This window comes from Manacus vitellinus, unplaced genomic scaffold, assembly GCF_001715985.3.
Source record: "Manacus vitellinus isolate BGI_N305 unplaced genomic scaffold, ASM171598v3 scaffold_39_pilon, whole genome shotgun sequence".
Lineage (NCBI taxonomy): Eukaryota > Metazoa > Chordata > Aves > Passeriformes > Pipridae > Manacus > Manacus vitellinus.
In genome coordinates this window covers 5,349,368-5,363,710 of record NW_021940534.1, presented here as the reverse complement: position 1 = coordinate 5,363,710, position 14,343 = coordinate 5,349,368, and the positions used below count along the sequence as shown (strand labels likewise).

The 14,343-nt window shown below is 41.7% G+C and overlaps 1 protein-coding gene across 3 annotated transcripts in view; it reads left to right on the top strand.

Annotated features, from left to right (window-relative positions):
* Positions 1–14,343, top strand: part of TMEM170B (transmembrane protein 170B) — a 98,382-nt gene that overhangs the window by 73,324 nt on the left and 10,715 nt on the right. For all 3 annotated transcript variants that reach the window (XR_001921319.1, XM_018077691.1, XM_018077692.1), the window contains one exon: positions 9,501–9,789. The gene's annotated coding sequence lies outside the window, so the exon portion shown is untranslated. The remainder of the gene's footprint in view (positions 1–9,500; positions 9,790–14,343) is intronic.

Here is a 14,343-nt window from a genome sequence, read left to right as displayed (position 1 = left end):
TAGATGAAGCTGGACAGAGTGGGATGCCTCTGAACATGTGAAGCAGAAGAGCTGAAGGTGAGAGAGGAATTGCAGGGAGGATTCCATCCAAAAGGAAGGCAAGCAGCAACCTTGAGTGTGCACCTTATCCTGAGCAAGCCTTGCAGTGGCCAAGTGTCCAGTACAGTGCCATGCAGACTGGAGAGGAGGGTGGGTGAAGGGAGGGCAGCTATGAGTCTTGGGCAGCCCTCCAGAAGAACTCTGGCAGAAGTAGCTGCTGGTAGACAGTGTTGACTCATTGCACCCTGGTGGCACAGCTCTCCTCAGCTAGCACCATTGGGATTCTGAGCAGCGCTGGTCTCCTTTGGTAGCTCTGTCTGCAAGAAGGTTGCAGCCACTCACTCCAACTTCCTCCCCAGACAGACAGTCTGTCTGGAAGGCTGTGTGCCAGGGTTCCTGCGTTCTCAGGGGTTCAGCCCCCAGTTAGGAGGATTTAGTTACTAATGCATTTGTAATACTGATGCTATTAGTACTTACGGTACTGTCATGGTTTTTACAGAAGCTGTATTTGTTTGTTCCTACACAAACGAGTAGAAGCAGAAAGGGTAATTTTTTTTTTTTGCAGTGAGAAGTGGAAACCAATGCTTAAAACCTTTTCCCTCACATCCTCACCCACTGTGCTGCTTTACCCAGAGAGGCTGACAGAAACAGAGAACTTGAACCAACATGCATTTCTCCTCATTTTGCAAACTGACCAAGCTCCTCTTTCAGATGTGAGGTAGTACATGTGTATACACTGTAAGACCACACTGTTAACTAATCCTCTGCTCTGGAATCTGTCTGAAAAAGGAGCAGAGCAGTGAGACATTTTTCTTTTGTAAGCTGTTTAAGTAAACAAAATTAAATCTTTTCTTGGCCATTCTTAAAGATCAAGTCATAAAAACCTGGAATAGTTCTGTTGTATACATTTCCCTTGGAAAGTATCTGCTTCAGTTTTTTCTCTTTGTTAATCAAGTCTGAAACCTCCATTAGAGAATAGTTTATTCCCAGCTTTAGTTAATATTTTTCAAGTGTGCTGTATTTGTATACATTGTTTCCTGCTCTCTCAGCTCTCAAAGATTATCTAAGGACAGGACAGCTAATGTCTACCTGAAACCAGTCAAATTTTTTCCTGATGTCAGATTAGGGACAGGAAAAATATCTGTAGAAAACAACTTCTAAATTAGCAGTGACCCTTTCCCTTTTGTAAGACTTTTTCTAATTTTGTGGATTGTTTTCCTTGAGTCATTGATTGTTTAAAAGTGGGTTCATTATTCAGTGCATATTACAAGAAAACATATTTCAATTCTGATGCCTTCAGGAAGTTTGTTAACCTTATGCATTCATCTTATGCTATTTTTTCTATGATGACTGCTACCTGCATGCAAAAATTCTACTGTACTGATTCTGATCCTTACCAAGCCAGTACAAGGTGAGGAAAACGTTTGTGAGAAGATCTTTATATTTTATTAGGACTTGAATTTTAGAGCGGGTTCATAGCAGCTGGTGCAGTCAAAAGTTAATATTGTGTATCAGGAGTATTAACATTACATTCAGTGACACTGTGGGTCAGATCTGCCTTTCCTAGCAGTAGTAAGTTTGTTTTATCTTCTTTTTCTTCCACTATTTCCACACAAAGCAAGGACTTAGGACATACTTATGTACAGTTCCATCTAAAAATGTTTTAAGAATGCCACCTTAACAACTCATTTGCTCACTATCCTACGGGTGTATTTGTTTTCAGACCACTCAGTTTGTTATTCTAGTCTCGGAATAATCTCTGCATAGCTTTGTCAGTGTTGTCTTTGGGGTAGAAACTGAGGGAAGAGTGGGAGGATGATCATTTTCAGGGTCATTGCAGCCTTAGGCATCCTTACACCAATTGTGATCTACACCTCTAATTAGGGCTTTGGACAGGGAGCCTGGCCTATATTGAGTACATTTGTTTGCAAAACCTGCCTGACCTAAGGCATTTCCATGCAAGCAGGTGCACATTACTTTCATGCAGTCCAGCCTGAACTAATCCTTGAAATGGTAGTGAAGGAAAATGAAATGCAGAAGGTAGAGCTCCTCCTGTTGGGCACAGCCCCATGCAATGCTGCTTCCAGACCCAGGGTGGCAAGAGGGTGTTGCACTGTGACCCTCTCAATTCAAGCCTCTATCAGTTATGTGCCAAAAGACAAAATTTTCCCCTCCTGAAAGAAGGAGATTTCTTACAGTAGATGAAAGAGGACAGTGGAGCCCAGACATAGTGACTAAGTTCATCCTTTGAGTGAGAAAGCACACTTCCCATCCTCACCTGACTGTTTTTCCCCGTTCTTAAGACCATTGAGTATCGTGACAGCCCAACTGAAAGGAACTAGAAGAGTGCCTCTGGAAGGGTGTTAAATACTGGCTCAGTCAAGTACTTCACCATTCTTTTTCTCTTCTTTTTTTCCCCTTAGAGTTTACAAATCTATTAAATTAAATATTTCTCCTACCTATTAAATTGCATGCAAAGCACTGTGGGCAAGTAGCCAGAACAACAACAAAGCCACTTTGAAAGTATTTATATCTGGCAATACTTTATACTCCTGATTTCTGTGTGTCTGAATCTTTCAGTGCATTTTAAAATGTCCATGAACTAAATCTCACAAGTAAGGTTATCTCACTTTTCCAGCTGAAGAAACCAAAAACCAAAGGGGTTGCAGATAGAATTAGGAGACTTCTTTGTGTTTTGAGCACTACCCAAACCCTGGGATCTACTGGCAACAAGAGGGCTATTCACAGAGAATGATACTGCCTGATGTAAATCTGGCCATGTGATTCACCTGTCAACATGAGGTTAGTCTAGAAAGAGATGCCATGTCTCCTGATTCTTGGTCGTGCACCTTGGTGATGCTGCTGACTCTTTCCTTTCTTTAGAAGTAGTGTTACTGAAGAGTCAGACAATATTGAAGGCAATACAAACAAGCACTCAGAAGAAAAACTTTGGTGCCATGTGGCATCATACATGCAGAATTTTATGAAGTATCAAAGGCTGATTCCAAACTGTTAAAACTACCTGCAGTTCCATGTGACTTTAGTTTTCTTTTCCTCACAACAGGGGAATCCCCTTGCTGTAGGGATGAACTGACTTTTTTTTCTCTTTTTGTCTACCTTGATTCCTTTTGCTCCACACTGCAGAGGTAGATACTTTTGGAAAGCATAGTTCTGTGGCATATTTATGTGATCAACTTGAACTAGGAACTAGGAGAGGAAAATGTAAAGGGGATGACAGGAATTCAAAGACTTGGTAAAATAGTTTGACAATTCCAGGAATTCAAATGGGAATCTCACAATGGTCTGAATTCATGTATGCTTGTGGTGCTGCCAAAAATTTCAAAGTAACCAGTAAATTAAAATCAGGAGTCAGATTTTGACTGTCATGGAATTGTCCGTCAAATGGTTGGGGTCAAGGAACCAGTGGACATAAACTAATGATGACAACACAGGTTGTCATCACTTTTTTACAAAATGAGAAGAGATGCCCTCAAAGATATTATCTGAAGTAGACTGTATGGATAAAATGGCCAATTAGGTTAAATAAATCTGTGCTGCAAACATGTTATAATAATCAAAAAATGGGTAAGATTAGATAAAATTGGCCTATACTATAGAGGAACAAAAATACATACTAGTGGCCCTTACTCGCGGAATGGAACTGTTCCTTCCCTAAGACAATTGAATCTCTAGAAACACCTGTAACAGTTCTACTAAACATAATCATAGTTTTCAGATTAAAAGAAAATATGATAAGATCAGATAGTTCTGCCATTCAGAACTGAACGTGAAGTCCACTGAAATCAATCAGGTATTTCCAGGTGACTTTAATGGATGCTGGGTCAGCAGTGGGAGGACCTGCTTAGGAACCGAGGTGCTTGTGGGTTTGCAGGTTTGTGGTATTGCAAAGCACATTGTGTAGCACAGCTGCCATGGGGGGAAACTAGAATTTTTGAGGAAATGTCCTGCTTTGTGATGCTCATGTGACACCTCCTGTCTGCTCAAGAATGCATTGATTGAGAGGGAAACGAAAGGTGGAGCTCAGTGTAAGGGTTCCACAGATCATAGATACACATGTGCAGATATCCCTTTAACTGTGAAGGTTGAAGTTACAGATATTTCAACAAAACTCAGATATTTTGAAGCTGAGTTTTCTTGAATTCTGAATCAGAAAAGAAATGCAAATGTATTGCAAATCAGATATCCCATTGTTTACAGTTGTGTGAAGAAACTATGTATAAATGCCTATATACTGTCTGGACTGTGACATGCATATGTGAGGGTTAAATAAAAATTAGTTTAATAAAGGAACAGATTTCTCTAGGAAACTTCCAGCAATTCTCAGACAATCTAAAAATAGGATACTTCAAAACTAATAGCTTGACAATGTCCTTGCTAGCTAATGACCTAAGCATACGAGAAACCTGATGTGGCTATCATGCATCAAGTTGTTGACATGGATTGTGAGATTCTGGTATGTTATTTAAAAAATAATTGGGGGAGAGAGGACTAGGCTGAAAGAAATAAGTCTTGCAGGAAGCAAATTTTTTTGCATTTTAGCCAAACAACCTTTTTGAACATGACACTGAAGAGAACAAGGAGCAAAGGCTGTTCCCCACTTTTACTTTATAAACTGCTGAGGGAACAGTGAAACTAGTTTAATCCACGTCTTGAAAATGGTCAATCCTGTTAGACTATTCCCAATGTTTCCTAATGACAATTTTAACAACTAATTGCCTGCTTGCAATCAACTTATATGGTGAAAGACAAATGATAATTTAGACTTCCTGTGAACACTAATAACATTCTTATTCATGAGAAAAGATTCCTTTAAAGGAGTTCACAAAGAGTAAAAAAAATAAAAATCTTTTTATAAGTAATAGCATAATTGATATTAACAGCAGTACTTACTTAAAACTGCTGCACGTGTCTGAATGCGCATGCGTGTGTGTACATGCATGTGTTTGTGAGGATGTGCAAAGGGAGTAGAAGAAAGCTTTATTTTTCTGAATAATGGTATTGTTTAAAACAAATATGTGAGTAGCCAGTGGGACTTTTCTATTTCATGATAAGTGCAATCTTTCAGGTATTTTAATACATGCAAACTGTTGGCTAAAGGTCAATGTCTTTTGCAGAGAAATATTCTCTAAGCAGACTAAGCAGACGCTTCCCCCCTCCCCCCCCCGCTTTAATTAAATTTAAAAAAATAATGATTAAAAAAAGATATTCTAACTGCGGATTCCAAGTATCCACAGGTATTTTGTTGCAATAACACTGCCAGTAAAGCTCTGGCAGCGCTCCGGAGGTAGTATCCGTGGTGCAGAAGTCCTGTTGGCAGGGTGCAGCCGGCTGAGCAGAGGATATCTTCGGTACCACAGCGCTCCATCTACCGGTACTTGGGAAAAGTCTCCAGTGCACCTCTGCCTCCCTCTGCCGCCCTGGAAGCCCTCTCCAGATGATTTTTGGTGACTTAGATCAACCTGTGAGGCTGCTTTCATGCTGTGGAGAGTTGGGATATTTATCCCGTAGTATCACCTTACTTCCTTCCTTCCTCTCCTACATTGCTGTCATGGCATCTTCATCCATCACTGAGGTTAGGGGCTGAGATCACATTTCAGCCTTTTAAGAGCTGAGATTATGAGGCCAAGGATCTCTGAATGACCCACTTCTCAAACCACAACTAGCTGTGACTGCCAATTCTTCTGATTGAGTAGTAACTTGTGTGTGTAAATTCATGGTCTAGAAGAGGGGCAAGTATGCAGAATCTATTGCTAATGTCTGAGGTATTGATTTACTATCTGCATTTGTAATGTCTCGTCACTGACTTGAATCAAAGGCCAAGAAAAACCCTTTGAATTGGGGGAAAAAATATCTGCATATATGAGCAGTGCTGGAGTTATCCATTCAGTTAAAATAGATCTTTAATTGCAGTGCCAGTCAATCCACATCGCCAGTGCTGGTTAGAAAAACTTGAGTGGGAATTCTTTTCTTCAAGGGACCAAAAGATGTTGTTATTTGGACATTTTACTATGACAAAAAGCTGTATTCATTATGCAAAAATTAAATATTTGTTTCAGAACATGACAATGGAGCATACTCAGTGTTGTCCGTTTCTCTGAAAAGACTTAAGAAATCATTGCATTTTGAACAGCATTACATTTCCAAGTGGAAAATAATTCAGCCAAGGACTCTCCAATGAAATTTATCATTATTTCTTCAGCTTCTGAAAGCAATACCTGAAGTTAATAGCAGCTTATGTAGACATATTCTAATCTTTCGCAGTGCAGAGAAACTAAACTGACCCTACTTTTCCACCTGTAAAACTAATTTCCTTTGACCGAAGTCAAGGTTTACAGCTGGCTCCTTGCACTGCTTTGCAGCTGCTGTGAGGGAAAAGGGGAGGAGGAGTTACACTGGAAGGAAAGCGAGCTCATCTGGGATAAAGATCAGTCCGTGTGTAAATTTTCAGGTGTTCCTTGTGGACCCTTTCACCAGCAGGTTCGTACATGTAAAGGCTGCCTGGAATCTCTAAGCTGTTAGTGATAGCTCAGGGCTGGCTGTCAGGCAGACCATGTGAATTGTGTGGGCTGCTCCTGAAATACCACACAGAAGTGGAAACATGGGGTTTGTCTGTACACAAATGGTGAAAGTTTATTTGTGGGGCTGTTTCCCCTCTCCCCTGTTTTCCCTGCAGTTACAGGTCCTCTCTTAATCCCTATTCTGTGGAGTGGAGTGTTACCAGAGCTGGTCATACCCCCAGCCTGCCAGTCCTCCCTCTGCCACCCTACCAGTAAGCCCTCAAAGCCCTCTCTGACACAGCTGCCCTCCCTGATGTGTCCCCACATTCTCTGCTATGCCTGTCCTCCCCCACTTCAAGGTATCACAGGGGCATGAAGTGGTCTCACCAGGCCCTTACAAAAGAGCTACTTCTCTTTTTTTAACCTTTAATATTTAAGGGACTACCTTATCTGATGAAATATTAGGATCATATTCTTTTTTTTCCTTTATTTTTTTTCTGTCTTATTTCCCCTGCTTTAATCACCAGGGCAGTGCTGCCTCTTGTGATTTCTCCTCCCTGAGATCTTTCCAGCCCTCACTGCCTTTGCTTGCCTTGCTCAAGCATCCTTATTTTACTCCCCCTGTAGTTCGCAGTTTCAGCAGCAACCTTAGCCTTGCTGGGGATCCCTTGACATCATTGCTGTTGCTCTGTACATTGCTGCCTACAGAGCTCATAATAATCCCTGCAGAGAGCTAATAAGCTCAGGACTTCTGTGGCAACACCTCCCAAGTGAGAGGTCTTTGCTGAGAACAAAGAGTTGGCTTCAATTCCCTGCTCGTATGAAGCTACAGTTTGGAGGATTTAATTTCTGTTCTTTCTGCTGCTTCATTAAAGGCACTCTATTCCTCCAGCATGATTTCCTCCCAGTATTGAGCTACTGCGAAATGTCACTGCCATGTACCACCCTTTTTTTTTTTAAAAAAAGTCAATCCTTTAACAATATCTTCCTCAATGATACAATTAGCTTTGTTTTCACATGACAAATGTGTATTCAAATTTGTATTCAGCTCACCCACTAGATGATGGAATGAGGACTAAGTTGAATAAATGAGATTAATTATGGCACCCTGTAAGATGAGTCTCTGCCCGTTTATCACTTCTACACTGTCAACAGAGCTTGTCCAAGTGTGTTGGTGGTGTTTGATCAGAAAATGTTCAATTAATTTAAATGTTGTATGACTGAGGTTTGACAACCCTTTTTAGCCTCTTAGGTGGAGTTTCAGTGGAAGCTGCCTTGCAGTTTTGGTGGATCTCTCTTGGGAAGGAAGCCGGTTTGTTATCCTAGGACTTTGGAAGCTCTGTGTTCCTGCAGCCTCTGCACTGCTGCAGAATGATCAGCCCTCCCTGGGGGAGGCTCAAGAGATTTCCAAAGCCTCTGTCTCTAGGGAGAGAGCATCTGCACAACCTTGAAGGATGCTCCCCAGCAAATATTGCAAGAGTCTGCAGGCTACAGCATTACTCACTTGACCTCTAAGTGAATGAGTTTTCTGTACCTTGATGGTAAAACGTTGTGAAAGGTGTTTTAGAAAGTTCTGAACACAAGTGATTCAAAGCCAGTATTTCCAATGCATTCTTCCTTGTATGGAATAAAAAAAATCATCAATATGCACTGGGCACCAATGCAACATTATATACAGATATATGCATGTTTCCATACATGCCTCTGGCCTATCAAATTGTCTTGCTGACATCTCTCAGTAGGTTACCACAGGACTTATGAACTAAAATGGTCACCAAATGTTAGTTTTCCTTTTATCTGTAAGTTTGACTACACCACAGTGTCCTGCAGAATATGCTTGCTCTTGGGTCATTGGTCTACAATACAAACAAACTTAGGGTTGGGGATTTTTTTAAGGACATTTAAAAATGTTTGTTTTCTCAAAGTTCAGCATGCTGAAGTTAAAAAGAATAAACCATAATAACTGTTTCTAAATATTTCATTGTATGTTTCACATTCAAACCTAAATAATATGCTATTTTCTCACTGAGCCCGACTTAAAGTATGGAATAATTCTGCCGTAAAAATTAATGACTACTGCATAAGAAAGGGAACTATTTTCTGTAAGGCCTGAATGATACAACTGTAAGGTGGTGGGATTACAAGAAGAGGGAGAGAGAGGACCCTGATCGTCGAACAGGGTCCTGGCCTGACAGCTGAGTTCTTTCTCCAACACAGTGATTCCGTGCTTAATCAGTCAAACCCAGAGCCCTCTAGGGAGCTGGTCCCTGTGAGTTTCTCATTATCTGGCTTGATACCTACTTGCAGAAATGCCAAGCATTGTCAGCTGCAAACAAAGGGCTTTGGGAGCACTGCTGAACCAGATATCCTGCCAATAGTCTATCTGGAAAAAAAAAAAAATCCAGTCATTGATATCAAGCAGGATATTAGTTGATTTATCTATTGTGGCTCTTCATCTATAATCTGCATCTATACAAGATACACATAAATTGCAAATATATATATTTAGATATAGAAAAAATATAAAATATATCTAGATTTGTATATTTTATATATATAAATATAAGTACATATTTTATATAGATATAAATTGCGCCTATAAATTAGTTACGTTACCTCTCCAACCCCTTTCATCAAGGATGGTGACATAAAATGATGTTTATGAAGTACTATAGCAAGCACTGCTGAAGAAAGGCCAGCGAAGAAGTATGCACTCTAAATACGGCCTAGGGACACATATTTAAGAATGGATGGGAGGGAAGATTGCTGGCTTTTACATGGGTAAGCACCGTGCCTCCCGTGCTTCGAGAGAAGCCGCGTCCAGCTGAAAGACTGTGTTCTCTTATTATATAAAGCAAAGGAACAGACTAAAGCATGGTAACAGAATCAAGATTCGCTTATGATTTCTGACGTTTTCTAACTTTTGATGGCTTTGATTTGCAGCCACGCTGACTGTGGAGCTCCAAGGTTCTAAGGGACAAGCAGGAAGGCTATACAGCGTTGCCTGGATGTTGCATCTGGATGACAGCTTCTCCGCTGCAACCCGTGCTGTCACCTCAGCTCCGGCAGCTCCGGCCTTCCCGAGCAACATTCATCCTGTGTGCACCGCTTTCTTCGTCCTGTCCCGTTCTGCCCCAGCGGGGCTGTATCCTCAGATCCCGCCGAGCCAGCCACGGAGGTGCTCTCGTCCGCGCTCTCTGCAGCAACGTGTGCTAATGCTGTGTGCTGCAAGGTGAGAACACTTCTGTTTTCAGAATTCAGATCCTTCATTGTACTCTTCCCCGATGTTTAAACACACACAAGGGCATAAACTTTAATACCAACTTTAATACCGGGTAGCGTTATCATTTTATTTTTCCCTTTCGATATATATATATATATATTTATTTATGTATATGTATCTGAATGCATATAGATTTTATTTAACATACTTCTTGCCAACGCAAGTTTCCTTGAGCGTCGACAACAGCCCCAGGCTTTCCCGCTCTCCTCGAGTCAAACTATGACTCCGAATCCTGGTTCTCCGTGTGGTGGGAGGAGCGCGTGCCCACCCCCGGCCCTTCCGCCGCGCCTGCCGCGGGCGCCCTCCACTGCCATTCCGTGCGCCGAAGCCTCACTCGCCCGCTCCCAGCTTCCTCCGGCTCCTTCCCCTTCCCTCCGGCCGCCGTTGGCCTCTGCACCGGGATCCTCCGCGCTGCCGCTGCTGCTTTCATGGAGCGCCCGCCTGAGAGCCGCCCGCCCCGCCTCGCCGCCGCCCTCGCCCGCGCTCTCTCACAGGTGATGCCGGTGACCAGCGGTGACGATGCCGCCGGCGAGGCGACGGCGGCCGCTGCTGATCGGAGGAGAGAGGCGGCGGCGGCGGCGGCGATGGGCTCAGCCGCCCTGCCCTGCCCCTGAGGCGGCGCGGAAGCGCCAGCGGCCGGCTCCCCCGCATCCCCCAGGATCGCTCGGCTCCCCCCCGGCCACGTCTCCCCTCCTCCGTCACTCGAATTGTCTCCTCGCGCGGCGCGGAGACGCCCTTCGCCGCTCCCCGTCCCTCTGCGCTCCTCGCCGCCGCATCCCTCCCGCCCCGCGGTCCGGGCGGCGGCACCAATGAAGGTGGAAGCGGGGACAACTCCATGTCAAACCGCTGGTCGTTGGCAGCAAGTGCTGAGCCTGTGGGCTCATCGGCACCGTCCCTCCGTAACCTGACCGGGTACGGGGCAGTGGCGGGTGCAAGGGTGCGTTGGGCGGGCGGGGTGGGTGGTGGGCCGAGCGGACGCCGCCGGCGGTGGTGGCCGACTCCGGGGCTGGTGCACAATGGAGGCGGTGGGGCTGGCGGTGGCGGTGGTCCCTCTGTGTGCTGCATCAGGGGAGGGCTGGTGTTTGTGTTCCCGAGTCCCTGCGTGTCGTGCCTTCGTGTGTGCTCTGTGAGCAGGCATACAGCGTGTGTGTGCGTGTCTGCTTGGGCGAGGGGTTGGTGTGCGCCCAGAGAAGCGAGAGGAATCTGCGTGTGTTAGGTGTTGAGAAAACCGGTGAGTGTGCCCGGTGTCTGGTGTGCCTGCATGAGTAAAGGAGATGAGCGTGTATGTAATCAAAGAAGGCTAATGATATAGGGTGTGTGTATGCGAGTGAATCGATGGCTACCTATGCGTGAGTGAAGGCTTGTAGAAAGTATGCGAGTCTATAAATATGTATGGAAGTCTAGAGTATGTTTGTGGGGGTGGTTGGGTTTTTTTTTCCTTGTGGATATATGCTCATTGGCGTTTGACAGAAAGCTACAAAAAACAACCAAAAAACTCATAAAAATGAATGTGAAGAAATCGGAGACTTCTTCCACCTCCACACACCTTGAATATACCTGTGGACAATGAGGGCTGTGGGAGTGAATGAGGTGGCAGATATTTTCTGACAAATAAACATAATCTTAAGCATCAAGGGTTCTTAAAGGCTTACCTGTTAAAAAAAAATTCTGTGAACCAAAGTAGAGTCAGGCCCTCATCTTCTGTTAGGAGAGGGGAGATTTAGCTGGCTTTGGCAAGAACTGGCTTTTTTTCTGCTCAATCTCATGCTGCAAAATGTGTGTGCACTACTGTGAGAGCCAAGGCATATAGTGGAGGGTAGTATCTTCTGATTTTTTTATTCTGTCTAGGTGTAAAGAAAAGCATAAGCTTCCAGCTCTGAATAAGCAGGGATTTAGTATCAATAGCAGAGACATAACTGAGTAAATTCTTTCTGCTTGGTATAGGAGTATATTAAGTGGTGACAGAGTAGTGGAAAATTTTGAGTAAAGGGTCTATGTTTTAAATATTTATGAAAATATTCTCATATTTATGAGTGTTGTGTCATCTTTTTTGCACTCTGTAGTAATGATGGATAGATTTATTCTTCTTTTTTCTTTATCTATTAAAGGTGGAAGAACTATGATGAAAATAGAGGTGTAGCTGAAGTTGAAGCTGTAGCAAACAGAAAATGATCATTTAAGGGTTTATTATCTTTTTTGTTCTTTTAACTTTCAGAATGCTTTTTTTATTTATTTGATCTGTGAACTTTTTAACGTGTGTCTGATGATTAAAGTGTCCAGGGATTAGTGTGGCAACACACTAATACAACTCACTTTCTGAGTAGTTATTTTTGCATACCTGCTCTAAAAATATATCTTGTACTCTTAAAGGAAAAATTTCACAATGGATTTAACTTTTCTTTGTGCCAGACATCCTTGATAAAGTTTTTCCTATTAGACCATTATGCAACATGGGCGTTACTATAAAATTCAGTGCTGAGAGTTAAAAAAGCAAAATGGCTTGTTTCTCAGTGCTTTTGCATTATAATGAGGGGTTGCATAAGATATATTTAACGTGGAATGTTTTTTCTGATTAATTTAAAGAATATAAAAAATAATTTTTATCCATCATAGTATTGTTGGGGAATATGTCACTGTCATCTGAAGTTGCACTACAGATTTGGAATTGGTGCTTAAATGCAGGTTCTTCTTCTACCCATAACCTATTGACCTGAATGTTCCTATGCACTGTCAACAGTCCGTGACTTTCACTGGATTTAAAATCTTCTATATAACGTAGAATATATATTGATTTAATAATTTATATTAGCAGAAAGCTAAATAACTTATATAAACCCTTCCTAACTACTTATCAAAGTAAACTTTGTTTAAAATCAGAAATTCTGCTAAAAAAATAGGTGTATGAATGAGTTTGTCTTATTTGACTACTTAATTCATTCCCTTTTGCATCTCTGTAAAGTATAAGAAGAAACTTCTCCAGAGTACTGGAAAAAGAAATTCATTAATATACAATGCTTCAGGAATATTCAAGACTGCCTTGTGTTTACTTTTGGACTTAAAGCTGTGGTCTGGACTGGGCTTTTTAAATTGCACAAGTAAAAACTTATCTTCTATAGATAAACCACGTTGATCATGTTTGTGCAAACAAGTTGCAAAATTTTATCAGCATCCTTCTTAAAAATATTTTCTGAAAATTTCAACAGGGACCTGATATGAAGTCCAGGAATGCTTCAAACCCTAACAGTTTGATTTGGTATGCTCTTTTTCCCCTTAGTTAGAAGCTGAAAGATTATTTTTATACTGCATATCTAATTTAGGTTCAACATAGAAAAAAAGAAATCCTGTCTTTCATATAAGGCCTCAAATACCCAGGAGACCACAGGCAATTTCATTCCTGCCACATACACATTATACATCACACACAGCTGAAGCTGCGAACATTGTTCTTTGCGCCTGGACCCACCACCATAATGCACTTGCTTCCTATCTTCGTGCCCTGTCTTGGGAGGAGTAACCATGGGAGAGGTGGCTTTTACCTCATTCTGTGTTACCTTCTCCAGTGCATCCCAAGAACACCTCCTTTATATGAACTGGATGTGTTTTAGAGTTAGTGGTAGATCAGGGTTTACTAGATCAAGTTAGACAGTAACTGAATTCAAGTTAGATAGTAGCTGAATTTGAACTGGAAAAAAAAAAAAAAAGAAAATCCTCCTTTGAGTATCCAGTAAAATAAATTTTTTAAATGCTACTTCTGTAACCAAGAACGTGGCAATATTTCTAATAGAAGCTGCTGAGTTCCATCCTGTAGTCATTTGTCCCCAATTCTCTGGATTGTCTTTGTCCCATATCCTGTTACTTGAGAGAACTAGCCTGTAATTTAAGATTTAAATGCTCTTCAGCAAAGTACTCCTCTTCCACTTAAAGCAGCAAAAGCATTAGCATCTCCAAACAACTGACTGTATAGTTCTGTTAACTTTGAAATTACCAGTTAATGCACTAATTAAGTAGAGAACTTGGTGCTGAAGAAAAAAATGTAGCACAGAAAGAGCTGAGTTACTGTTGCAGGTGTTATATACTATCACTTCAACTGAGTGCTTTGAATTAATAAGTCTACAGGAATATAACATTATTGTTTTTTTAATTCAAAATGTAACATGCACTACCTTATTGACTTAAATTTGTATTTTTTTATTCATAGCACAGATATTTACTGCTTGACTTAACTCTGTAGCTAATCATAATAGGCTGGGTACATGGCTTAGAATTGAGAGATACTTTGTTTTGGAGTAATCATTTTTGATTTATGAAATGTTATAGGCAATCATTATTCATCTGGCAAAACAAGCTAAGAACTAGAGGAAAAGCACTGAAGATGAAGGACTGAGGAGGTACTCTGTATTTACTGAAGCTGAGTAGCAGTAGGACAGCGTGTTCATATAGATAATATTTGAAAATGCTAGCATTTATCTATTTTGAGTTGACTTTGCATTTTTATTTGTGTAA